Source organism: Loxodonta africana, chromosome 17 (assembly GCF_030014295.1).
Source record: "Loxodonta africana isolate mLoxAfr1 chromosome 17, mLoxAfr1.hap2, whole genome shotgun sequence".
NCBI classification, from domain to species: Eukaryota; Metazoa; Chordata; class Mammalia; order Proboscidea; family Elephantidae; genus Loxodonta; species Loxodonta africana.
In genome coordinates this window covers 8,649,944-8,676,157 of record NC_087358.1, presented here as the reverse complement: position 1 = coordinate 8,676,157, position 26,214 = coordinate 8,649,944, and the positions used below count along the sequence as shown (strand labels likewise).

At 40.7% G+C, this 26,214-nt stretch overlaps 1 protein-coding gene and 1 pseudogene across 1 annotated transcript in view; both read left to right on the top strand.

The window, feature by feature from the left end:
• The window catches only part of HS6ST3 (heparan sulfate 6-O-sulfotransferase 3), an 854,579-nt gene that overhangs the window by 812,378 nt on the left and 15,987 nt on the right, over positions 1-26,214 (top strand). The gene's annotated exons all lie outside the window — the stretch shown is intronic.
• Positions 5,141-5,662, top strand: LOC111750419 (ferritin light chain-like; annotated as a pseudogene).

Below are 26,214 nucleotides of genomic sequence, written 5' to 3'. Positions count from 1 at the left end.
AGAGATAAATAAAATAGAGGATAGAAAACAATAAAGAGAATGAACAAAACCAAAAGCCATTTCTTTGAAAAGATCAATGAAAATAAATAATCTTTTAGCTAGAATGACAAAAAAAAAAAAAAGAGAAGATGCAAATAATTAAAATCAGAAATAAATGTGGGAACTTTACTGCTGATCACACACACAGAGATTATAAGAGAATACTATCAACAACTGTATGCCAACAAATTAGATACCCTAGATGAAATGTGCAAATTCCTAGTAACACACAAACTACCAAAATTAACTTAGGATGAAACAAAAAACCACAACAGACCAATGACAAATGAAGAGATTGAATCAATAATGAAAAATCTCCAAAGAAAGGAAAGTCCAGGACCAGATGGTTTTATTGGGGAATTCTACCAAACTTTTAAAGAAGAATTAACACCAATCGTTCTTCATTTCTTCCAAATGATAGAAGAAAAAGCAACACTTGCTAACTCATTCTATGAGGCTAGTATTTCCATGATACCAAAGGCATGTAAAAACACCACAGGAAAAGGAAACTACAGACCAATGTCCCTTATAAATACAGATGCAAAAATCCTCACCTAAATACTAGCAAACTGAACCCGAGCATATTAAAAGGATTATACACCATAACCGAGTGGGATTTATCTCAAGAATGCAAGGGTGGTTTGACTTAAGAAAATCAATTGTTGGATATACCACATTAATAGAATGAAGGAAAAGAACCACATGATCAACTGATGCAGAAAAAACATTTAATGAAAATCCAAAACTCTTTCATGATAAAAACACTCAGCAAACCATGAATAAAAGAGAAATTCCTCAACATAATAAAGGGCATTTATAAAATACCCATAGCTAACATCATACTCAATGGGGAAAGACTGAAAACTTCACCCCTCAGGTTAGTGACACGAAAAGGATGCTTTCTTTCCTCACGGCTGTTCAACATTGTATTAGAGATCACACAGAATAATTAGGCAAGAAAAAGAAATAAAAATCATCCAAACTGAAAAGGAAGAAGTAACGCTATACGTCTTCACAGATGACGTAATCCTATACATAGACAATTTGAAAGAATCCACGAAAAAGCCACTAGAGCTAATAAATGAATTTAACAAAGTTGCAGGATATAAGATCAACACACAAAAATATGGTGTTTCTATACACATGCAATAACAAGCTGAAAAATAAGAAAATAATAGCATTTACAATAGCATCTAAAACAATAAATTATCTGAGAATAAATTTAACCATGATGGTGAAAGACTCATACACTGAAAACTACAAAACATTGCTGAAAAAGATGAAAGACCTAAATAAAAGGAACTATATCTCATTTTTTTCATATCTCATTTTTTTTTTATCTCATTTATGTGGATCGGAAGACTTAATGTCATTAAAATGTCAAAAATATGCAAAAAAAATCTACAGATTCAGTGTAATTCCTATCAAAATTCTAACAGCCTTTTTTTTTTTTTTTCAAAAATTAAAAGGCCAATTCTCAAACTCAAATGGAATTTTAAGGGGTCCCAAGTAGTCAAAAACATTAAAAAACAAAGTAGGAGCACTCACATTTCCCAATTTCAAAATGTACTGTAAAGCTCGAGTAATCAAAACAGTGTGGTACTGGTATAGGGATAGACATATAGATCACCAGAGTAGGAGTACAACCCAGAAATAAACCCATGCATCTATGGCCGGTTGATTTTTGACAAGAGTTCCAAGTCCATTCAATGGAGAAAGTGTAGCCTCTTAAACAAATCGTGCTGGGACAACTGGATTTGCACACACAAAAGAATGAAATTGGACCCTGAACTCACACAGTATAAAAAAATTGGGTCAGAATAGATCAATATTCCCCCAGAAGAGCTAACACCATAAAACTCTTAGAAGAAGACATGGGGTAAAGATTTAGTCTTGTTTTTGACAGTGGGCTTTTAGATATAACAACAAAAGGAGGAGGACCAAAAGAAAAAATAAATAAACTGGACTTCATCAAAATTAAAAACTTTCATGCATCGAAGGACTTAATATCAACAAAATTAAAAGAAAATCAATAGAATGGGAGAAAATATTTGGTAAAAAAATCTGAAAAAGGCTTAATATCCAGAAAATATAAAGAACTCTTATAACTCAACAACAAAAAGACAAACCTAATTAAAAAATGGGCAACAGACTTGAATAGACATTTCTCCCAAGAAGATATACAAATGGCCAATAAGCACATGAAAAGACACTCAGCATCATTAGTCATTAAATCATCCAGTGGGTTCTGACTCATAGCAAAGGTATAGGACTAAGTAGAATTGCCCCATAGGGTCTCCAAAGCTGTAATCTTTACAGGAGCAAACTGCCACGTCTTCCTCTGAGGAGCGGCTTGCGTGTTTGAACTGCTGACCTTTTTGGTTAGCAGCCTAACGCTTAAACACTGAGCCAACAGGTTTCCTTCCCACTAGTTATTAGGGATATGCAAATCAAAACCACAGTTAAATACCACTTCAGCACCCATCAGGATGGCTATTACAAAAAAAAGGGGGGGGGGTTGCTAACGAGTGTTGGTGAGGATGTGGAGAAATTGGAGCCCCTGTGTACTGCTGGTGAGAGTGTAAGATGGTCAGCCACTGAAAAACCATTTGGTGGTTCCTCAAAAAGTTAAACATAGAATTACCATATGACCCAACATTTTCACTTCTAGATAAGACTTGAAAGCAAGGATTCAATCAGATATGTGTACACTAATGTTCATTGTAACATTATTCACAGTAGCCAAAAGGTGGAAATAACCCAACCGTCCATTTATGATAAAAATGTGGTATATACATACAATGGAATATTATTTAGCCATAAAAAATGAAGTTCTGATCTATACCACAACATGGTGAACCTTGAAAATATTATGCTGAATGAAATGTCAGACATCAGAGGATAAATATTGTATGATATCATTTATCCGAAATATCAGGAATAGGCAAATGGATAGAGACCAGGTTTGGAGAGAGGAGAAAGTGGGAGGTTACTGTTGAAAGGATACTGAGTTCCTGTTTGGGATAACTGAAAACATTTGGAAGTGAAGAGTGGTGCTGAATGTACACGGTGAATGTAGTCAATGTCAATGAATTATACTTTTAAAATGATTAAAATGTAAACATTTTTTGTTATATCTATTTTACCACAATAAAGTAAAATAAAATGAAAAGTAAACCCTAGTTCAACGATAAGAATTTCTTATAAATAATTATATATATCATTCTTATAAATATATGTATTCTCACACACACAACAAGGTTAACGTTAGTCATCTCTGTTCTCAAATACACCAGCCATTCTGCCACCAGATACTTTCAGCTGGCAAATGGTTCCTCACATGTCTTCGCTGTGAAGCTTGGCCTGTTGCTCTCTTCCTTTCTTGAAACCTCTCTTTTCTTTCTACTTCCCTCTACCCCAAACTCAGCTTCATATATAAAGTATTTGAGTCCTTACTTTACCTGGTCCCAGCTCCTCCAAGCTAAGTGCAGAGCTTCACCTGTATAAAAACACACAACCATGTAAATGAGTTACAAAGTAAAAACAGTTCTCCTCCTGAGAAGAATTCTAAAGTCGACCCTTAAAATAACCTTAAATTATTTTTTCTCCTCACTGGCACAAGACGACAATGAAGATCTACACAGAACAGTAGTCTGACTGCTAACAATTGCTAGCTTGCTGTTACCTTTTATTCTTCCATCTTTAAGATACCTGTTATTCCAGTTGTTAAATGAAGCTCTACTCATTATAAAGCTGTCAGCCAATTATGGTGCCCTTTCCACTTCTGGACATAAGGAATTATCTTTGTATTTGATACGACCACAGAAACATAGGCACACACACACACACACACACACACACACACACACACACACCTCCCTTAGACATCAGCGTTGGGCAATAGGGACATATATTTGACACCAAGCTCGGTTTTCTGGAAAGGTCCATGTTTTCAGTGACTCCTTTTCAGTTCAGAGTTGAACCCAAAGGGGTCTGGTATAAGGTTATCCGCTTTCTATGATAAGAGTGTCTGAGTACCAGAGACTTGGGCGATTACAGGTCCTACTTTCTTCCACTGCTGCTTTCTAATCACAGTTACTGTGAGACCAGCTTTGTCTGTGCTCTAAGCTTATTTCTGGCCTAGCTGAGGAAGTATATTGAAAGCCCTTGCTTCAGATGCTAGGTGGGTATCAAGATCAATTTTGCAATTTACTTTCAGACAGATGGCAACAGAAGTGCAGGTTTACAGCCTTGGCAGAACCCAAGGCATGCAGATCAAAAAGGACCATATTAGAATCTGACAAAACGGAATAAATGCAAGAATAGGAAAGAAAAAGTTAAAAACCCAGAAAAGGGGTATAGTGTGAACTTCACATCAAACTTTGGGAAACTCTCTTCCATATACTATAATTTGGACTGGATGAAAGAAGACTGAAGGCATCAACATGCAACTCTCCTTAAGAAAGCAGTCAGTGTTGTGAAAAAGTGCATAGAACTACTGGACTATCCCACTGTTGTTGTTTTGTGCCATGGAGTCGATTCCAACTCATAGCGACCTTACAGGACAGAGTAGAACTGCCCCTGTAGGGTTTCCTAGGCTGTAATCTTTATGGGAGCAGATCACCAGGCCTTTTCTCCCAAGGAGTAGAGGGTGGTGGGTCGAACTATGGACCTTTCAGATAGCAGGCAAGCACTTAACTACTGTGCTACCAGGGCTCTTTACTACTACCCCACTAACCTCCCCCAATGTAAAGGGACAAAGTGTGAGACAGTGGTAAGCTGTGGGAAAGACTACAATTCCTCAACCACCAAAGAAGAAAAATCACATAGTCATCGTTCACCTTTTTTTTTCTGTGACTCAGTGACCAAATAGCCATGAAAGCTCACATCAAAATCAGAGGATAGACAGGCTCACTCAGTGGTTTTTCAGGTCTATCTCTTGCTTCAACATTGTTTGGATAGAATAGACCGAAGGATTCTGCATCTCCAGCCTCCAACCACCCTCCAACCTCTTCTCCAGATGCTACCTCCAGGACCATCATCACAGCCATCTAGGGACCATCTAACAGTTTCTTGGTTAGCTCCTCATTGCTGACCAACCATGAGCTCACAGATAAATCAGAATTATTCTGCTGAAACAGGGGCCACTGTCAACCACCTGGTCAACCTGCATTTGTGGGCTTCTTTCACCTACCTCTCTCTGGACTTTAATTTAGACTATGATGATGTGGCCTTGGAAGGCTTGGGCCACTTCCAAAAGTTGGCAAAAGAGAAACGCAAGTGTGCCCAGTCTCTTGAAGATGCAAAACAAGCGTGGTGGCTTCACCCTCTTTCAAGACTTGCAGAAGCCATCCCAAGAAGAATGGCGTAGAACCCTGGATGGCATGGAAGCCTCTACGGCCCTGACGAAGCACCTGAATCTGGCCCTTCTGGATCCATATGCCCTGGATTCTGCCCACAGAAATTCCCATCTCTGTGATTTCCTGGAGAGCCGTTTCCTAGAAGAGGGGGTGAGACTCCTCAAGAAGATGGGCAGCCACCTGACTGCTGCAAGTTGGCCAGCCCCCAGGATGGGCTGGGTGAATTCCTCTTTGAAAGGCTCACCATCAAGCTCCAGCTATGAGCATTCAGAGCCCAGTGAACTTTGAGGGACTGCTGTCCATTTTCCTGGCATCAGGGCTTCAGCCCGAGCCTCTCCTTCCAGCCAAGATGCAGCTTTGTAACCACCCTGGAGCCTTTTACAGGAGCCCTGGTGGTGCAGTGAATAAAGTACTTGGCTGCTAACCAAAAGGTTGGTGGTTAGAACCCCCCAACTGCTCTGAGGGAGAAAGATGTCACAGTCTGCTTCCAAAAAAGGTTATAGCCTTGGAAACCCTACTGAGTAGTTCTATTCTGTGCTATAGGGTCGCTATGAGTTGATATCAACTCGATGGCAAGAGCTTTGGTTTGGTTGGAGCCCTTTCCTAAACTGTAGACCAAATGGAAACAATAAAGCTGCTTTTTGGAGAAAAACAAAAAAACAAGCGGATAATGCTAGTCATGTGAAGAGCTGAGGCCTTAAGATAAGAGCAGTCAAAAGAGAAAAAATAATCAACCAGCAATTTCAAATAGAAAGAGAAAATCTTCACCAGCTACCTGTGGCTGCCGTGAGTGCCAGAGCCCATCCCAACGCAGTCAGGCAACCAGGTGTCTAGCTGGGAATATACACAACACACCAATCAGTCCTTCAGCCTAGGTCCGAAGATAGGGATTTCATGGTGGTCAGATAAATAGGAAGCCACTCAAGTAAAATAATAAAATTCAAACCCACTGCTGTGTAGTCAATTCCAACTCATCGCAACCCCCTAGGGTTTCCAATGAACGGCTGGTGGATTTGAACTGCCGACCTTTTGGTTAGCAGCCGAGCTCTTAACCACTGAGCCATCAGGGCTCTGATAACGCTCAGCTGAAGTTGACTACATTAAAAGGCGAGTATAAAGAAAAATATAAATAGAAAAAAGTCAGCCTTCAAAAAAAAAAAAATTCTTCTGCAACACAGACACCACCAGCAACAAAGACTGCATATAAGATGTGGTTGGATAGGACATCTTGCATGGAGATTTCCCCCATGAAAACAAAGACCCTTTTAAACTTACGACTTTGCGTTTTCAAGGAAAATAAGAGGTAAACATAAGAAAACTAAGCTGGTAAAACTAAGAAAGCAAAGAAACCCATAATATACTTTCAGGTAACAAAAGGACACTAAATAATAAAGGGCAAAACTGACCTTTCTGAGAACTGAATCAAGTTCAGGTTCTACATAACTCAAAGTCCTCACAATGAGCTATGCGAGAAACCTAGCTTTGCCTCCTATCCCTCTTTCCAGTCCTTGGTTGCTGAAGTTCTCTTACCCCATTGCCACTGAGTTGATTCCGACTCGTAGAGACCCTATAAGACAGAGTAGAACTTCCTCCATAGGGTTTTCAAGGCTGTAATCTTTTTGGAAGCCGACTGCCACATCTTTCTCCCTCGGAGCAGCTGGCAGATTCGAATTGCCAACCTTTTGGTGAGCAGCTGAGCTCTTAACCACTGTACAACCAAGGCTACATTCTTTTAGCCAAGTTCCATTTGCCAAGGGAGCAGATTGGCACATATTTCTCCAGTGATCATACTGGCCAAGAGAAAAGGTTTTCAGACTCTGACAACCAGAGGTCCCCTAATGAAACACCAGTTCACCCTGTCCCCCAAAACTCAACAGGACATCCGACCAGCCCACTCACAGAGCTTCTGGTCACACTTTAGTGTCCCACTCTAAGTGCATTTAAACAGTGCAGGATTATTGGGCATTTGAGGAAAACCTCTGACAGGACAGATAGAAACAAAACAAACAAAAAAGAAAACTTGGAGAAAACAAGAGGAATATGGGAGAAGAAAATGTCGAATTATATATAATTAAGGAAGACTTGAGAAGATGCATTATACCTGAAAAAAGAATAATCAGCTACTAAAAAGGAGCAGAAGTAAAGTTCTTAGAAATTAAAAAAAAGTGACAGAAATGAAAAACGCAACAGAAAACTTCACAGATAAGGTAAAGGTAATCACTCAGAAAATAAAACAAACACAGAAAGGGATGAAGAATGGGAAAACTTAGAGCAGGGGTTGACGAACTTTTTCTGTAAAGGGCCGTGTAATAAATATCTTGTTTGTGTGGGCTTTGTGGTCTCCATTGGAATTACTCCACTCTGTCACTGTCCTGTGGGAGCAGCCATAGACGATACATAAACAAAGGGATCTGCTTCGGTTCCAACAAAATTTTAGATATGGACACGGAAATTTGAATTTCCTATGATTTCACCTGTCATGAAACCTTTTAATTTCTTTTCAACCTTTTAAAAATGTAAAAGCCATTCTTAGCTGGTGGGCCATACAAAAACAACAGTCAGGTTGAATTTGGCACACAGGCCGTACCTTGCCAAGCCCAGTAAATCAGGGGATTGGTTCAGAGGGGCCACATCCTTGAATTAAGCATTCCTGGAGTAGAGAACAGTGGCAATAGAGGGGAGAAAGTTAACAAAAAATAATATAAGAAAGTTCCCTAGAAGTCAAGATTAAAGATCCTAGTGGAAACAAAAACTCACTGGGTACCCAGTAAAATAGAGAGAAAGATGATCCACCTCCAGGCACATCATCATAAAGTTTTTGAATACTGGAAACAAAGAGGAAAAAAAAAATCCGCAGAGGAAAACAAAGTAAAAGAGGTAATTTACACTCATCAGGATTCATAATGGTGTTGAATTGCTCAAAGTGACACTGGAAGGCAAAAGACAATTTTTGTCAAAATTATGAATTATATATATATATACACACACATATATATTTACCAAACTAGATTTCTGCAAGGAAAGGCTAAAGACATACTCAGGCATGACACTTAACAACCCATTCAGTCTTCTTCAGGAAGCTGCTGAAGGATGTGTTTCCCAGAATAAAGGAGGGAAACCAAGAAAGAAGAGTAAACGGGGCTGAGGAAATAGGCTCTAATAAGAAGGGAGATGCAGAGATGTCTGAGGATGATGGTGAAGGGAGATTCCTGGATGGCAGCTTTGCAGCATGCCTAAAAGACAATCAGTTTAGACCAAAGATAAATGGAAGGTTTCAGGAAGACTGTTTCCTAGGAGAAACTGGAATTTACGAAAAACCTAGTGTATTTGACCATTACCTGTCTGTCAGTTTGTCCAACTCTGGTGACTTGAGTGTTGCTGTGATGCTGGAAGCTATGCCACCAGTATTTTAAATACCAGCAGGATCACCCATGGTGGAAGGTTTCACCGGAGCTTCAAGAATAACACAGACTAGAAAGGAAGGCCTGGTGATCTGATAATCAGCCAAAGAAAACCTTATAGATCACAACAGAACACATAAGGTCACCATGAGTTGGAGCCAACCTTACTGCAACTAAGGAGCCCAGTTGCACAGTGGTTAAGCTCTTGGCTGCTAACTGAAAGGTCAGTGGTTGGAACCTACCAGCCACTCTGTGGAAGAAAGATATGGCAGTCTGCCTCCATAAAGATTACAGCCTTGGAAACCCTATGGGGCAGTTTTGTTCTGTCTTATAGGATCGCTTTGAGTTGGAACCAACTCGTTGGCAACCGTTTTCTACTACAACTAAGAATAACAAACAACAGCAATGTATTTAAAAACACTGAGAGGAGACTAACATTTGTAGAAAAAAGTTTGTAAATGAATTAATGATAAAAATGTAAAAAATCTAAGTACAGGTAGTCCCCATCTTATGACAGCCTTCCCTTCCGACGACTCTGTCATAAATTGTTTCTGATGCAAGTCGAATACCTCTTTTTGTTTTGTTTTGTTTTCATTATTATTACCTTTTATTATCAGTATCATTATAAACCCAATCTTTGTCTTTGGGGATTGGAAGCATTACGTATAAACTTACAGATACACTTCAATACTTACATACATACATAAAAAAATACACAAATCATAAAAAACAAGGGAAGGTCATAAGTGCAATTCATCGTAATGCTAGTAATACACGGTAAATTGGGGACTACCTGTAATGGAATAAACAAGAGAGTTATTCATGCTATGCGAACCCAAAACATTGTACAAGAAAGCAAATGTAATCATAGTACCCTCCAAGGATCTGCTGTAGGTAGTAATACATTGTCCTAATAAACACTGAGTATTTGTTGAACAAAAATTCTTATACAAGCACACTGCAGAGTATGGAGAAGGAGAAGCGTGTAGGTGTGGGTGGGGGGCGCTTTTAAAGATGATTTCTTACCTCCTTTAAAATAAAGTGAATAGATAATATGTAAAATTGGAAAATCAAGAAATAGCGGTATACATAAATTATTTAAGAATACTGAAGTGAATACAAAAATAAACAACTTTAAAAGTTGATAATAGTTGCCTCAGAGGTGCAAGATTAACGGGACTAGAGGGAATCTGAACATTTTTTGTGATAAATCCTATAGAATAATTTGACCATTAAAGCTATGTACATGAAAAACTTTGATAAAACTAATTTAAAAAAATATATTAATTAAAGGCATAGAAAACAGGCTTGAGGAATCACTGCAGCATGTAGGTAAATAAAACAAGTAAAAGCTCTCAGGGAAGATGTTAAGACGTATAGATGGTGGTTAAACAGGATGAGAGTCATTTGTGTTCCCAAACAAGAGATTAGAATAAATAATACAGCACTAGGAACCCCCCGCACATTTTCTTGCCTTCAGAAATATGAGCCAGTAAAACCTTTTTATCAAACTTTATGAGGCTTAATTTGATATCCCTTTATTTCGTTTTTTGTAAATATATGCACAAGCCAAAAAAAAAAAAAAACTCCCAGAAGCATACTTCATACAAAGTACATTTTTTCACGTACGACCTTCTTAATCTAATTTCTGAGATGTAAATATATTTCAAATGTAACACTAAAGAATATATTGTAAAATTCTTTATTGAGGTTTAAAAGTGCATGTTGATTCTCCATAATAAAAGATGATGGATTTGGCTCTTGTTTTACTAACTCTTGCCTAAATCCTCATTTTTTTTTTTTTTAGTTTTGTAGTTATTTTTACTTATTTAATTGGTTATCTCTCTTATAAGTAAAGCACAGAGATAAACCTATTGACCCTCCTAACTTGCTATTATATGAATTCTCCCCCATTTCTATTAATAGCACTCCATCCACCCAGCTGCACAAAAAAAAAATGTGTGCTGAATTTAATTCCTCTTTCCTTTAGTCAACGCTGGTAGCGAAGTGGTTAAGTGCTATGGCTGCTAACCAAAAGGTCAGCAGTTGGAATGTACCAGGTGCTCCTTGGAAACCCTGTGAGGCAGTTCTACCCTGTCCTGTAGGGTCGCTATGAGTCAGAATTGACTGGACGGCAGTGAGTTTGGTTTTTTCCTTTAGTCATCGCATCCATCTTTCAGTAAGTTCTTTTGGAACTACCTCCAGGTATGTATACTACATCCTCCCACTGTCGCTGATGCTGTCGTTTTAGAGTAGGGAATAAGACACCTGGAATAGAGAATAAATCTATTTACTAGTGTGCTCTTCTACTCTTGCCTCTGCTATGTAGGGATCAATAAATACTTGTTACTCAATAAAAAAAAAAAAAAAACTTTATTTCTTTTTCTATTAACCAAGATGTCTTGACTCTTCATATTTTGTAATGAGTAAATTAGTGCACCTTTAGCTCACTCTGCCTCACCTCAACTCACTCTTTCCTCAGTGTCTGCCAGCCTTAGCTTCACTTTCTGTAAGGCTCTTGTGAACATTCGTATTCTGACCTTCAGTGTATTAGGCTTCTGAACTTGTTCTGTAGGCTACTTCTAAAAAAAAAAAAAAAAAGCCAATAAGAATATACATAATGTGACTATGTAAATATTTGCAAACACTGTGACTGGACTCACAGAAAAGGAAATATATGCTGGTCCCTGTAACCCAGGTCAAGGTCAAATAGATCTTCCTTTCTTACGCTCCATGGAGTCCTTATAATAATGCCACATTTTCGTTTGCTTCATATCTGGTTGTAACTTTCTCTTTCAGCCTTTTGTTTTTCTTGGAATTGTTAATTGCTTTTCTTTTTTCTTTTTTTATCTTATCAACTTTTGAATCCTGGTGTTTGTTGAAAGAAGCTATTTTCTTCTTTTGGAAATATCTGAGTTGTCATCTTTGTAAATCTTTTTGTGCAAACAATGCTTGCCATTATTTGCTTGCCAGCCACATCCACCCTACCCTTTGCAAGGTATCCTCACAAGCACTGCCATGCCAATCTTATTCCACACATTGCTGTTTAAAAACAAACAAACAGAACAAAACCCACAGAAGGTTCATATTATTTGCATAAAAATACAGTAAATCCACTGTCTTAGTTTTACCTTTTTTTCTTGGATTCCTTTTTACTTATGTTGGGATGTTTTCACAAATACATTTTATTTTTCCACAGAGAATGTAGAGCAGGCAAATTTTATGAGTCTCTGCAAATCAATATTTTTTTTTTATTTCATGCTCACACTTGATTGATAATTTGGCTAGCTATACAATTCAATGCTTAATTTCCTTCAGAAATTTGAAGTCACTGACCCATTTTCTTCTAACATTGGGAAACCCTGGTGGCGTAGTGTTTAAGTGCTACGGCTGCTAACCAAAGGGTCAGCAGTTCAAATCCTCCAGGTGCTCCTTGGAAACTCTATGGGGCAATTCTACTCTGTCTTATAGGGTCACCATGAGTCGAAATCTACTTGACAGCTATGGGTTTTTTTTTTTTTTGATCAATTTTCTTCTAACATTAAGAGTTTTGATGAGAAGATTGCTGCCAATTTTATTTTCACTCCATTTTTGCTAACCTCTTTTTAAGTCCCTAGTCTCTGAAAGCCTTTTCGGTCTTCTTTGGGGTTCTAAAATTTCATTCACTCTTCTTGAATTACACAGGTCTTTCCATTTGGATATTTGATTTTTTTTTAGGCTGAGGAAATATTATTCTATTTTTACTTGGATTATTTCTTCCCTTTTGGTTTATTTCTCTTTATCTGGAACGTCCTTCTAGGTGAGTGTTACATCTATAGAATCCATCTTCTAGTCTCTTAATTTCATTTCTCATATTTTCCAATGCTTTCTTTCTTCTCTTCCTCCCCACATCTGCCTCCCCCATATCTGCCAGGTTTCATGGACCCTATTATTTATCCCATATGTTGATACATGGATTTTTTTTCGGGTCAATCATACATATTCATATAAGTTGATTGCTACAAAACTCTTCTTGTTCTTTTTCCTACTATCCTGTTCATGTAATAAAGTTCCAGATTTCTTTAAGAATAGCCATAACAATATTTTAAAAACTCTCTACCATTTCTTAAATTATCTATTTCTTCCAAGCAATTATTTTGTTTATTCTTTTTTGTTTGTTTTTGCTTAAATGCCCAGTAACCCTTGATTATGAAGACTTGGTGTTGTAAATGGTTAAGTGTTTGGCTGCTAATCAAAAGGTTGATGGCTGGAACCCACCCAACAGCTCCTTGGAAGAAAGACCAGGCAATCTACTTCTGTAAAGACTACAGCCAAAAAAACCCTATGGGACAGTTGTACTATGTCCAATGGAGTTGCCATGAGTCAAAATTGACTGGTTGACACCTAACAACAACGGCCACCCTTGATTCTCCTTTCATATTTATAGATAAAAAAAAAAATTAGTCTAGCTTAATTAATGTCGGTATCTAGTGTGGACTTCTTCTGCCGTATGTTCATCTGTTTCCCCAGTAAACATCTCCCCTCAATGGGAGGGTCAGTGGTGGGTGTTGTGTTGATTAGTAAAGAGCAGCAGCAATTGGGCTGCTCAATTGTTCACTAGGAAACACTAATCCTCTGTGCCTCCCACCACCACCCCACCAGGCAGACCATTTAAACATTTCATTTCTTTAGAGAGCAGGTTTCTTGTTTTAGCCTGGTCAGATGCTCTCATAGACAGCTGCTCTATGTGAGGGGGAGAATGATGGAGGAAGTGTTCCTTTGTTTTCTCTAAAAATAAAGAAAATCTTCACCTCCCCCTGAAAGGTGGGAAATTCCTTGAAATATCTTACATTATTTTAAACACACAGATCAAAATGTATTTCAGAGTATACTTAAACTTGACTAGAAGTGCTTTGTCCATAAAAGCAAGCGGTCCAGTCAGCTGATAAGGATTTGATGTTTCTACCTGCTTGATATCGGTCGTCCCTCTCCTTCACAGGGTCTGCCTCAGTCCTAGCTGCCCTTGTAAAGGGTCAGAGCTCTGAGTTAGGACTGACCTGAAGGTCCTCATCTGTGCATATAACCCTATACTAAACCTATGGACTCAAATTAGATCCCCAGATATGGCTGAAATGCTGAACAAAGATGCCAGTGTTCCAAGGGTTCTTGAATGAGAGATAAATGTATTCTGGGTTAGATGTAGAAAAGCACAAAAATAACTTGGGGAAAAAAAAAAAAAAAAAACATAACCGGACCTGAACTGAAAAATATGATAGATGTGTTTCTTGAATCCTTTTTGTGTTGTTGTGTGTTGTTGAATCGATTCTGACTTGAATCCCAGGAGACATTTTTAAAATTCTAACAAGAAATGATTAAGGTAAAATTAAGGGGGATGTAGGAGCCCTGGTGTTGCAGTGGTTAAGAGCTCAGCCGCTAACCAAAAGGCCAACAGTTTGAATCCACCAGCCACTCCTTGAAAACCCCATGGGGCAGTTCTACCCTGTCCTATAGGGTCGCTATGAGTTGGAATGGACTCAACGGCAATGAGTTTTCTTGGCTTACTGCTATTTAAGGAGTCCCTGGGTGGTGCAAATGGTTAAATGCTCTCGCCTGCTAAACTAAAAATTGGAGATTTGAGTTTACTACTCCGAGGCCCCTGGGCTTAAAGGCTAGGTGATCTACTTCTGATCTTCACGGCCACTGAAAACCATATGGAGTGCACGTGGGGTTGCCAATGGATTGGAATTGGCTACTCCGCAACTGTTGTTTGTTTTGTTTACTGCTATTTAAATTGGGAATTAAACCTGGGAAACCACTAGCTAAAAAGCATTAGCTTAAATGCAATGCAGCGTACGTCAAGGTTTAGTTCCACTTGTATTTGGGGCATAAGCTAAGCAGTTTTAGATTTCGTAGAGACAACTTTGCTTCTCCAAGCATTTCTCTGGGTGCTGGAGTCAAAGGCAGAATGCCAGCCTTCCTGAATTGGGGATTTACTCTACAATGATAATGGCTGATTTCAAGGAAGGAATGCAGGTGAGAGCAATGCGACCGCATGACGTTTGGAGACACTGATCAGCAGGGACGACTGAGCCGCAGGAGTGGGTGCCCCTTTTCTTCCCACCCCTCCTAGTGGTGTTGCATTCTAGGGGAGCCAGTTGTCCCGCAGGAGAAGGGCCAACACCCCACCGAGTCCTGCCCTCTGGTAGCAGAACCGTCCCATGCTTGACAGTCTTTGGAAGTATTTCACCCTGGGTCGGGGGGGACCTGTTGCCAGCGAGTCAATTCCAACTCATAGCCACCCTAAAGGACAGAGTAGAACTGCCCCATAGAGTTTCCAAGGAGCTCCTGGTGGACTCAAACTGCAGACCTTTTGGTTAGCAGCCGCAGCTCTTAACCACTAGGCCACCAGGTTTTCCTTCACCACTGGATTAGAGAAAGATCAGCCATCAAAAAGCCATTTCAAGTCAAAGCTCAGAAGGGCTTTTTGAATTTGTGCAAAGGCAGCTTTGATATTGTTTTAACCAATCTGATGGAATGTTTTCAGAACACTTCCGCCCGGTTCCTGTACTAACCCTGTAGTAGGGTGATAGGGGGCCTCTCTTCTGCTGTAGCCATAGAGAAAGCTGTGTCTCCAGCCTGTCTGTATTTTCTGAAACCTTCCATTCTTCTGTAGTGTGGCTAGATTTTACCTTTCTACTGGCTTGAACAGAAAATTAAAACACACTCCTGAGTTCCAAGTGTCTTTGGTGGTGCAGAATGTAAACACCATCAACACTATCAAGCTCTCAGCATAAGTTGAATACTTCCAGAACTAATGGCTGCCAGAAACTTCCCACCGGCCCAGGAAAGGGTCACTGCAATTTAACTTGCCTGTCAGCCTCTGTGGCTGGTTTGGGGGTGCATGTGTGGCAGAAGGAGGCGGATAGCCTTTAAAATCCATTGGAGGTCAGTGTATTCCATTATGTACGGAGTGCTTCCAATTCAGTTTTAACCTTTGATGAAATTTGCAGTGTTGGAATTTTTTATGCTAGAGCAGACAGGAAATTACAGGTGCAACTCATTTCGGTTTTGACGTATAATCACTGCGGGCCCCCTGAATTTTTATATGAAATTATCTCTTTAACTTGAGTGTAAGGTGTCAGAAGTCTGTAGCTTCTCTCTGTAATGTACATTAATAGGTAATATTGATTAAAAAAAAAAAAAAATGGGATTAATTACGGGGGGAAAAAAACCCCAGCTCTTTTCTCAGCCCTTATCTAGTGTTTGGAAAGATTTGAGGGCCCCCTTGTGGCTGGAATATACGTCAACTGAAGCGGATGCAAAGCTTTTTTGTTGTTGTTTTTTGGTTATATTTGTTTGTTTACTTGTTGGCTTTGAATTGTGTTTTTCACTTCGTTTAGAATAGCATCAACGTGATTCGTGTCATATGTCATTTCTAAGGAGGACACAGAGATGGTAAACCAAAACCAAATCAAACCCAGTGCTGTCGAGCGGATTCCGCCTCAGAGCAACCCTGTAGGACAGAGTAGAACTGCCCCATAGAGTTTCCAAGGAGCGCGGGGCAGATTCAAACTGCTGACCCTTTGGTTAGCAGCCGTAGCACTTAACCACTACCCCACCAGGGTTTCCACAGAGATGGTAGCAGGTGTCAATTTGAAGAGGATAAAACCCCTTATTTTCTTCTGATTATTGTCCTCAGATTCTTACCATCAAAAGATATAAGAAGTGGAGAGGGAGCATGTCTAGGGAAGTTCAAAAAGCAAGAGAATTACACGTGCATTATTCTGCTTCTGAAGGAATACCCCTCCCTGAATTTTTAAGCCATGTATTGCTTGCAAAAATGGGAAGGTCACCACTCACAACACCTAGCTGCATTTGTTTTGAACATTTTAAAGAATAATTTCTCAGATTTACATATAGCAAAGGCAACTGTGAAAATAAGTCTTCCCAATTTCAGTGTTTTAAAATCCCTAAGAGATGAATGTTGAAAGCCATTACTCCTCTCATGCTTCAATCATGCCTGGAGAAAAATATTTGCAACTTAAGGTCACTGAGCTCAGCACTTGAATTGATGAAGAAAGACCCTGAGGCAAAGTTTAGACAGACAAATTGATTTTTCCCCCCTCCTGGGAGATTTAAATTATCGTGCATATATTTTTTTCTAGATTTATGCCTTTGCTTTATTAATTAGGCAGAATTACAGCCCTGCCTGGGAGAGGACAGCAGCTGAGAGCTCACTGGGTGTCCATGTGGTCAGCTGGCCTTCTGAAGGGAGCTCATGCTATTGTGGTGAATGAGTAGATTCTGGCGAGAATCTGATTAGAGCTCTGCGCTGCTCCCAGAATCATTTGGCTTCCCCTCAATTCGTTTGTGAAGGGACACTATTATCTACTCACAAATGAATCAGTAGCCCTTCCCCTTGTTCCTAGCACAGAGAAAAACGTCACTCATGGGAGCTGAAGAAGAAAAATGGAAGAGAAAATGAAAGAGAAAACCCAATGTTTGTGCCAATATAGAACATAGGAAAGATAAAGATGGTGTCTGGTCTAGGTCCCCTTCAGTGTGCAGGTGTAATGAGCACAAACAGCAGCCACTCGGCCTGGTAGGCGGTAAGAGAGGAGACTGGGGCGCACAGGTAACGCTGGCCAGGCTGAGGTACAGAGCGGCAGTCATGTCATTCTTGAGGAACGGTTGAAAATTTCAAGCCCTTACACCATCTTTCTTGATCTTGTTCAATAGGGAGCTCTTGCCATGTGTATGATCCTTTAAGAATATGCATGAACATCCACCAGGGTTGTATCGAAAGGACTCAGGAGCCATCTTGAACAACTCCCGGTTAAACCCGTTGCTGTGGAGTCAATTTTGACTCTGACCTTATAGGACAGAGTAGAACTGCCCCATAGTGTTTCCAAGAAGCTTCTGATGGATTTGAACCATTGACCTTTTGGCTTGCAGCCTAACTCTTAACCACTGCACCATGAGGGCTCCAAATAAACTACCCCTGGTCAAAAACTGGATAACTTGAGTATCAATAAGGGTAATAACTGCAATGTTTTGAAACTTCCTAAATATGTTTAGATTCATGAGTTCATAAGGATACAAAAACAAACCAGAAAGCCCCTTTGGAAAATTCTATGAAAGTAACCTATTATTTTGAAAACCAGTAAATAAAATGAAAGAATCAAACACTTCTCTGCCTTTCTGACATAAACGATACTTCAGGGTACCAAATAGTTGATAAAGGGAAGTGCCATGGATTGAATTGTGTCCCCCCCAAAATATGCGTCAACTTGGTTAGGATATGATCCCAGTATTGTGTGGCTGCCCCCCATTTTGTGGTTGCAATTTATGTTGAAAGGATTAGGGTGGGATTGTAACACCACCCTTACCCAGGTCACCTCCCTGATCCAAGGTAAAGGGAGTTTCCTTGGGGTGTGGCCTGCACCACCTTTTATCTCTCAAGAGATAAATGGAAAGGGAAACAAGCAGAGAGTTGGGGACTTCATACCACCAAGAAAGCAGCACCAGGAGCAGAGCGCATCCCTTGGACCTGGTGTTCCTGAGCCTGAGAAGCTTCTCGACCAGGGAAAGATTAAAGACAAGGACCTTCCTCCAGAGCAGACGGAGACAGAAAGCCTTCCTCTGAAGCCAATGCCCTGAATTTGGACTTGTAACCTACTAGACTGTGAGAAAATAAATTTCTCTTTGTTAAAGCCATCCACTTGTGGTATTTCTGTTATGGCAGCACTGGATGACTAAGACAGGAAGTTTCTGTTTATAGACACATTACAGCTAATAAATGAAGAAGACTTAATGGAATTAGGATATCACCATTTAGCTACCCCAATGAAATATTGTACCTAGGCAATAATCACCAGTGACGATTAGCATCACAAAAAGAGAGACCACCAAACATTACGTGTCTCCAGATGGGAGTCAGCAACACTGCCTACTTAGAAATAAGAGTTTATTTCAAAATGACTTTTACACAGCCTCAATAATTACATGAAGGTATGTCCATGTCTGGCTAGTTTTCCTGGCTCCCCCTTTTCAAAACATAACCTGTTGCCGTCAACTCACATCTGATTCAGAGCAATCCTATAGGACATAGTACTGCCCCTCCACTGCTGACCTTTTGGTCAGCAGCTGAGCTCTTAACCACTGTGCCACCAGGGCTCTTAAGACAGCATGGAGTAGGCAAAAGATGACTACACAGTCAGTAACTTGAGGTCAGGCTGTATATTGTTGCCATTATATCCCAAGGATCCAGCAAGGTTTTTAATGTGAAATGCATAATCAACAAATATTTTCAAATAAATTAATAAGCTAGGATATAAAATTCTCAGTTCCACCATACTTTAGTTCTTTGACCTTGGGAAAGTCATTCTATATCTCTGAATATCAGTTTCCTCATCTTTCAAATAGGAATAAGTAAGCAAAGTGTTTTGAAAACTGTAGCATATTACACAGATATATTTTTTAAAAGCTCAAGAGGCTGGTCTTTTTTTTTTTATTAACATGACTTTTTAAATATTTGCAATTTTATTATACTTGGGTGGTTTCTGAGGCCCGACATTCCTAGAAAAAGGGAGGATGTTGAAGTGGAGGATATATCCATTTGCTGAGGGTCTGCTATGCATCAGCTGCTGCTGGACCCTTTATATTCATTGTTTCACTCACTAATTCTCACATCGCTGTGGTTCAGTGGTAGACTTCTCACCTTCCACGCAGGAGACCCAGGTTTGATTCCTGGCCAGTGAACCCCATGCACAGCCTTCAGCCGTCTGTCAGCAGAGGCTTTTGTGTTGCTAGGATGCTGAAATAAGGAGCCCTGGTGGCCTGGTGGTTAAGTGCTTCTTAACCAAAAGGTCAGCAGTTCCAGCCCGCTAGTCTCTCTGCAGAAGAAAGATGTGGTAGTCTGTTTCCATAAAGATTACAGCCTTGGAAACTGTATCGGGCAGTTCTACTCCATCCTATAGGATCACTATGAGTCACAATCAACTCAATGGTACACAACAACAACATGATGCTAAACAGGTTTCATCAGCGCTTCCAGACTATGATGGACTAGAGAGAAAGGTTCAATGAAAAGTCTATGGATCACAATGGTACAATCCTCAATCAATCATGGTGATAGTGCAGAAATGAGCAGTATTTTGCTCTGTTGTGCATAGAGTCACCAGGAGTTAGTGTCCAACTCTACAACAGGTAACAACAACATTTACTTGTGGTAGCTAAGGCTCCAAGATGTCGCTAAGCTACCCAAGTCACACAGAAAGGGAAGTGGTCCTGAAATTGGAACCCAGGTCTTTCTGATTTCAAAACCGTCTTCTTACCACTGCACCTTATATGAAGTTTCTAAAATGCTGTAAGTTCTACGCTCAAGCTCTGCCCAAATGAATACAGCTTAACTTGTACTTTCCTTGAATCTTCTCATTCTGAAAAAAGGCTTTGGAACAGCCAGCTTCAGGACCCAGCAACTTCCTTTGAACACTCCTCTGAGTCTTTGTAGCATTGTGTTCAAAAAAGACCTACTTTAAAGCCAGAAAGAGAGTTATGGCATTGTGTGCGCTTGGGCTTTATCTGAATTCTCCTCACAGCTATTTCCAACCATCCTTTGTTGTCCTGAGATTACCAGTTTTTGGCTCCTAATTCCTTGGGAGCATTAGAAACTAATGCAACCGCAGTAATACCCCTTGTCTCGAGTACCCTTTCCTCGAGCTTAAATTTGTCCTCAGTGGGTATGCTGAGCTTAGGAAAATTGTTTCTATGACTTCTTCTAAACTGTAAATATCTAGAGGGCCCTCTGGACTTGTCCAGTCCTGTGGCCAAGATGAGCCGGAAGCCCTGTGTTCCTTTTGCTTCTCTGTCTACCCCTAACCCTGCAAAATGCTGTCTCTTTTTGTCTCCGACTGCCTACCCACAGGGGAACACAAATCCCTTACCCTGAAGGGCTCAGTTAGCCCCTAGGGTTTGAGTTCAACAAACCCTGGGCCACTGTACCATAAAGTCACAAACTGCATTCCTAAGACAGCTTGGCTCTTAGGAGGTGCTGGAAGTAAGTGACTGACAAAACTATCACTTTGTGAAATCACAGACACTGTGTAAAAGCCTATGCAACTCAAAAGAGTGTTTGGGTGAGGAGATTGGTTAATGCAAATACAGCACTCGAGCAGCACTTGGGCGTGGTGGAAGTAAGCACTCACTCGATAAATAGTAGCCATCATTGGTCCGGTTATGAATATCAGTGCTTGTTTTACATGGACCTTTCCATACTCTAAGTTAGCTTGCTTAAGGAGTGGCCTCCAAGGCACTCTATTTCTTTGAGAACTGGGAAAGGGTAGAGTCAGGTGGGGATCGCTCAGGCATTATGTTTTATTTGCTAAAATGATTGCTCAGTACTAATAACAAAACCTAAGAAAATCCATTTATGTAAGATGAATGAACCGTTTATGAAAGAATATGGCAAAATCCTGTGAGCGGCCATCTAAGATACTTCACTGGTCTCACTCCTTTGGGAGCGCGGGAGAATGAAGAAAACTAAAGGGAAAGATTAGTCCAAAGGACTAATGGACCACAACTACCACGGCCTCCACCAGACTGAGTCCAGCACAACTAGCTGGTGCCCGGCTACCACCACTGACTGCTCTGACAGGAATCACAATGGAGGGTCCCAGGTAGAGCTGGAGAAAAATGTAGAGCAAAATTCTAACTCACAGAAAAAGACCAGACTTACTAGTCTGACAGAGACTGGAGAAACTCCGAGAGTATGGCCCCAGACACCCTTTTAGTTCAGTAATGAAGTCACTCCTGAGGTTCACCCTTCAGCCAAAGATTATACAGGCCCATGAAACAAAATGGGACTAAAGGGGCACACCAATCCAGGGGCAAGAACGAGAAGGCAGGAGGGGACAGGAAAGTTGGTAATAGGGAACCCAAGGTCGAGAAAGGAGTGTGTTGACATGTTATGGAATTGTTAACCCATGTCAAAACAATACGTGTACTGTTTAACGAGAAGCTGGTTTGTTCTGTAAACCTTCTTCTAAAGTACATTAAAAGAATATGGGAAATCTGGGCAGAGATTTTTTTTTTTTTAATCTCATTATGCTTCAGGAGAAGGTATATCAAAGCTGTCAGGTATAAACCTAAATGATGGGACATTTGCCTTCCTCTTAGATATCCCAATTTACTTCTTTTTCTTTCCAAATTGGCCAGCTCTAAACAGCTGCAATGGAGACACCTCTTTCCTGCCATCCTGTATAATTCTCACATTCCCTAAAAGCAGCACCTGAGAAATTAGCAGAGAAGAAAGCAAGGCTGAACACGAATGGCCCGATAAGCAATCTCAGTGTACTATCTGGTGTTCTGCGTTGCGGGGCAGGGATTAGAGCTGCAAGCGGGGCTGCATTGGGCCTTATCTCACTCCGGGGTGGCTCCAGGCTTCAGGTGGATACCCGCCGCATAAACCACAGCTTTGCAAAGCGCCTAGAGCCGTCCGCGTGCCCAAATCCCAGGGACACAACGCAAAGCAGGGGGCCTCTGAACCAAATAATCGCTGAAGTCTCTGAATAATGCATGAGAGCAGGACCTTCCCTGGCACATTTGAAACTGTGCTGGGAGGAACTGCACTCAGCAAGATAGCAAAAACAGGCCCCTGGAACATGCATCCTTGAAACTTATTCTTGCAGCAGCCACTTGAGGGGAAGTGAAAGCAAATGTGACAACCACCTGAAAATCAGGGCATTTTAGAGAGTCTGAGGCTCACAGGCTTGGTGTCAGTACAAAGCAGCAGTGTGACAGGGTTTTAAATGTTACCTTATTAATAAATTCGTCTCTTCATCTAAGGAGGTGGGACTGAATGGTCATCATTGAGAAATGACCGATATAGCCCAAGAGCAATGTAGTCCATGCTTCTGTTTGTTTATCATAGTATCACGTGTGGCTTCACATGATTTAAGTTCACTGCCCCCAAGACCTTGCAGAAAAACTGCATCTCAACAGGCCTTTTCCTTGAGGACTGGCACCAAATACAGTCAGGTGAGGGACCTCCGTCTTTCTGATCCAGATGTCAGCTTTCATATGGCTGCAGCCCTGATGAGTGGATTGGATTTCACAGATGTTTAGTTTCTAATTTGATATTCCAGCTGCTCATTAAATGTAAAATAAACAAATCCTTACCACCACATCACAGCCTCAACTTGGCCACCCCAGATTGTTCACCTAAGGGCCATGCACTGCCCAGGGCACATTGCTGGTCCACCCTGTATCACAGCCCTGCCCTTGGCTTTCAGGTGGCCATGGCCCTGGCACCCTATGATGTCAAGGCCTTGTGGAATGGCCCTGTCCTGGCATACACTGACCGGAGTTTATGCTGACAGAACCTATATTCAGACATTTTGACAATGAAATGGGCAATTTTTTTCACACAGGAATTCTATTCCTTGGAATTTATTCTCTGCACAAATATTTATGACCTAGGAGGCTCACCAGATTATCGTGTAAAAGAGCCTCCTCCCCCTACCCCCTGGCCAATGGAATCAGCCTTGTTATCCAAAAGTGGGAAATTGGGCACATAAATTATGGTACATCCATAATTGGAATCTTATAATCTTACAAAAGAACATAAAAATCCTCATGAGATGGACTGACATACAATAGCCTCAACAATGGGCTCAAACATATCAAAGATCATGGAGATGGTGCAGGGCTGGGCAATGCGCAGCTTGTTATACATCAAGGTGCCTTCAGTCAGAGCTGACTTGATGGTAACTAACAACAACAATATTGAAGAACATTGTACTATTGTGCAAGAATATTAAATAAAATATATGTTAAAGTTTAAAAAGGTTAAAATTATAGTGTATACTATGATCTCAAGTTTGTAACAGATATGTAAATATATATATGTGTGTGTGTATATGGAATGTATGTGTCTCTGTGTGTATATATATATAGGTATGCATATATATATCAGAAAACCCAAAACCACACCTTCCTGTCGATTGCAACTCATAGCGATCCTATAGGATAGAGTAGAACTGCCCTACAGGGCTTCCAAGGCTGTAATCTTTATGGAAACAGACTACCACATCTTCTGTACGTATAGAGAGAGAGAGAAAGCCCTGGCAGTGCCGTAGTTAAGTGCTTGGCTGCTAACCCAGAGTCCAGTGGTTCAAACCCACCAGCTGCTCCATGGGAGAGAGACGTGGCAGTCTGCTTCCTTAAAGATTTGCAGCCTTGGAAACCCTATGGAGCAGTTCTATTCTGTCCTGTAGGGTCTCTGTGAGTCAGAATCAACTCGAGGGCAACAGATTTTGTGTGTGTGTATATATATATATTTGAGTGAGGTGATCATTAATTTTTATTTTCTTCTCTTTTTTCAGTCTTGCAATTCCTAGATTTCCCAAATTTTTTATAATGAGAAAGAATTGCATTTCTAAACTGGAGGATAAAAAACATTCAATTATTAAAAAAGAAAGAAAGAAGAAAGGCAAAACTAACTAAATCCAAATTTTTCTCCCTTTAAGTTATCAAGTACACAGTAAGAAAAGGGATGCTGAACCTAGCTTCTACTCCTGAGGGAATCCATGTGGATGTCGCTCTCACTCTGTCTCACCCACTGAGGGAGCCCTGGGGACGCTCCTCTCACTCTGTCTTACCCTCTGAGGGGAGCCCTAGAGGTGTCCCTCTCACTCTGTCTTAACCTCTGAGGGGAGCCCTGTGGACGTCCCTCTCACCTTTGTCCTACCCACTGATGGGAGACCTGAGGGTATCCCTCTCACTCTGTCTGTCCCACTGAGAGGACCCCTGTGGGTGTCCCTCTCATTCTGTCTTACCCAGTGAGGGGACCCCTGTGGTTGTCCTTCTCGCTCTGCCTTACCCCCTGAGGGGAGCTCTGTGGGTGTCCTTCTCACTCTGCCTTACCCTCTGAGGGAAGGCCTGTGGGCGTTCCTCTCACTCTGTCTTACCCACTGAAGAGTCAAGGTCTCTGGATAGTATGTAAAATGAAAATGGCTTTGCTGAAAGGGTCTGACTGCTTTGCCAGACTCTGTGAGAAAGGAGTGAGGGCCCTTGGTGCAGGTTGTGTGGCTTCTGTGTGAGGTAAGATAACAACCTGTGTGTGTCACCATTTTCTCATCATAATACCGGACATCCTTGGAACCAGTCGCTCTGACACACACCATTGTCGGGCTCCTAAAGTTCTTTATTATGATACTTAACAATCATAGTCCCCCATTTCCCATTTGCTTAGAACATCATTCTTAAGTTCCTTAATTTGTTTTCAAGGCTTGAATCAAAGGCCTTTTCATCACGGTGTCAAAGGGCAGTCTGATTGCTAAGCTGTACCTGCTGCAGTTCCCCCATCAGATACAGCGCGGTGCAGATAATGCTCTATTGAAATAATGAAGAACGGGCAGGCAGTAATGAGTGCGCCACACTAAAGAGAGTTGAGGAATTAATTCCAGTCTGGACGTCTCCAGCACACAGTGCAGAAGTGCGGACAGAAGCTCAGTTTCACTTTAAAAACTGCAAGCTTATGTTTAAGACTTCCAGGTCTCCCATTTCCCTGTGTAGGCGCCATGGTGAGGATGAAAACTCTCCTTCAGGGGCACTGCAGGTTGGCCTTACAAGTCTTACAGTGTTTTCGCAAGACTCACAAAAACTCTCAGCTTTGGTAAACCTGGGCTGTGTAGGGAAAACCCATGTCAAAGTCTGTAGAGCAAAAGGACTTAGAAGAAATTCATTATTTCCTGCACATTTCACAAGATCTAGACTCCCTGGATGGTGTAAATGGTTAATGTACTTGGCTGCTAACCAAAAGGTTGGAAATTTGAATCTACTGAAAGGCCCAGCAATCTACTTTTGAAAAATCTGCCATTGAAAGCTCTAGGGAGCACAGTTCTTCTCTGAAACACATGGGGCTGCCGTGGGTTTGAATCAACTCCATGGCAACCTGTAGGTAGGTAGGTAGGTAGGTAGGTCGATCCACAAGGTCTAGGCTAAAGGAAACATTAATCCTGTGTCACCTTTGTTGTTTAAGGCACAAATGAGTTCAGTTTACTGGGGATATCACCCTCAGAATATCATGAATAGCAGTTGATGAAATTTATATACTTATTCATCCTACAAACATTGAACTCAACATCCACTACATATAATGTTGTGAGGGATGAAAGATGAGCAAGGCAAGGTTCCCTCTCTCAGGTTGCATAAAACCCATTTAAGTGATAAGGCATGTTCAGTGGTCACTATGATGAAGATAAAGTGTTAGAGGCACAGGTTTTAGGTCGAGAGGTCCCTTCCACTGAGGGCGTCATGGGTGGCTCGATGGAGGTATTTTTAGTTGATCTGGTTTTTATGAATGGATAGAACTTGTGTGGAGATATTAATTTTGTTGCTTGGTTTTATAAGGGTTAAGCTGGGAGTAGAAGGAA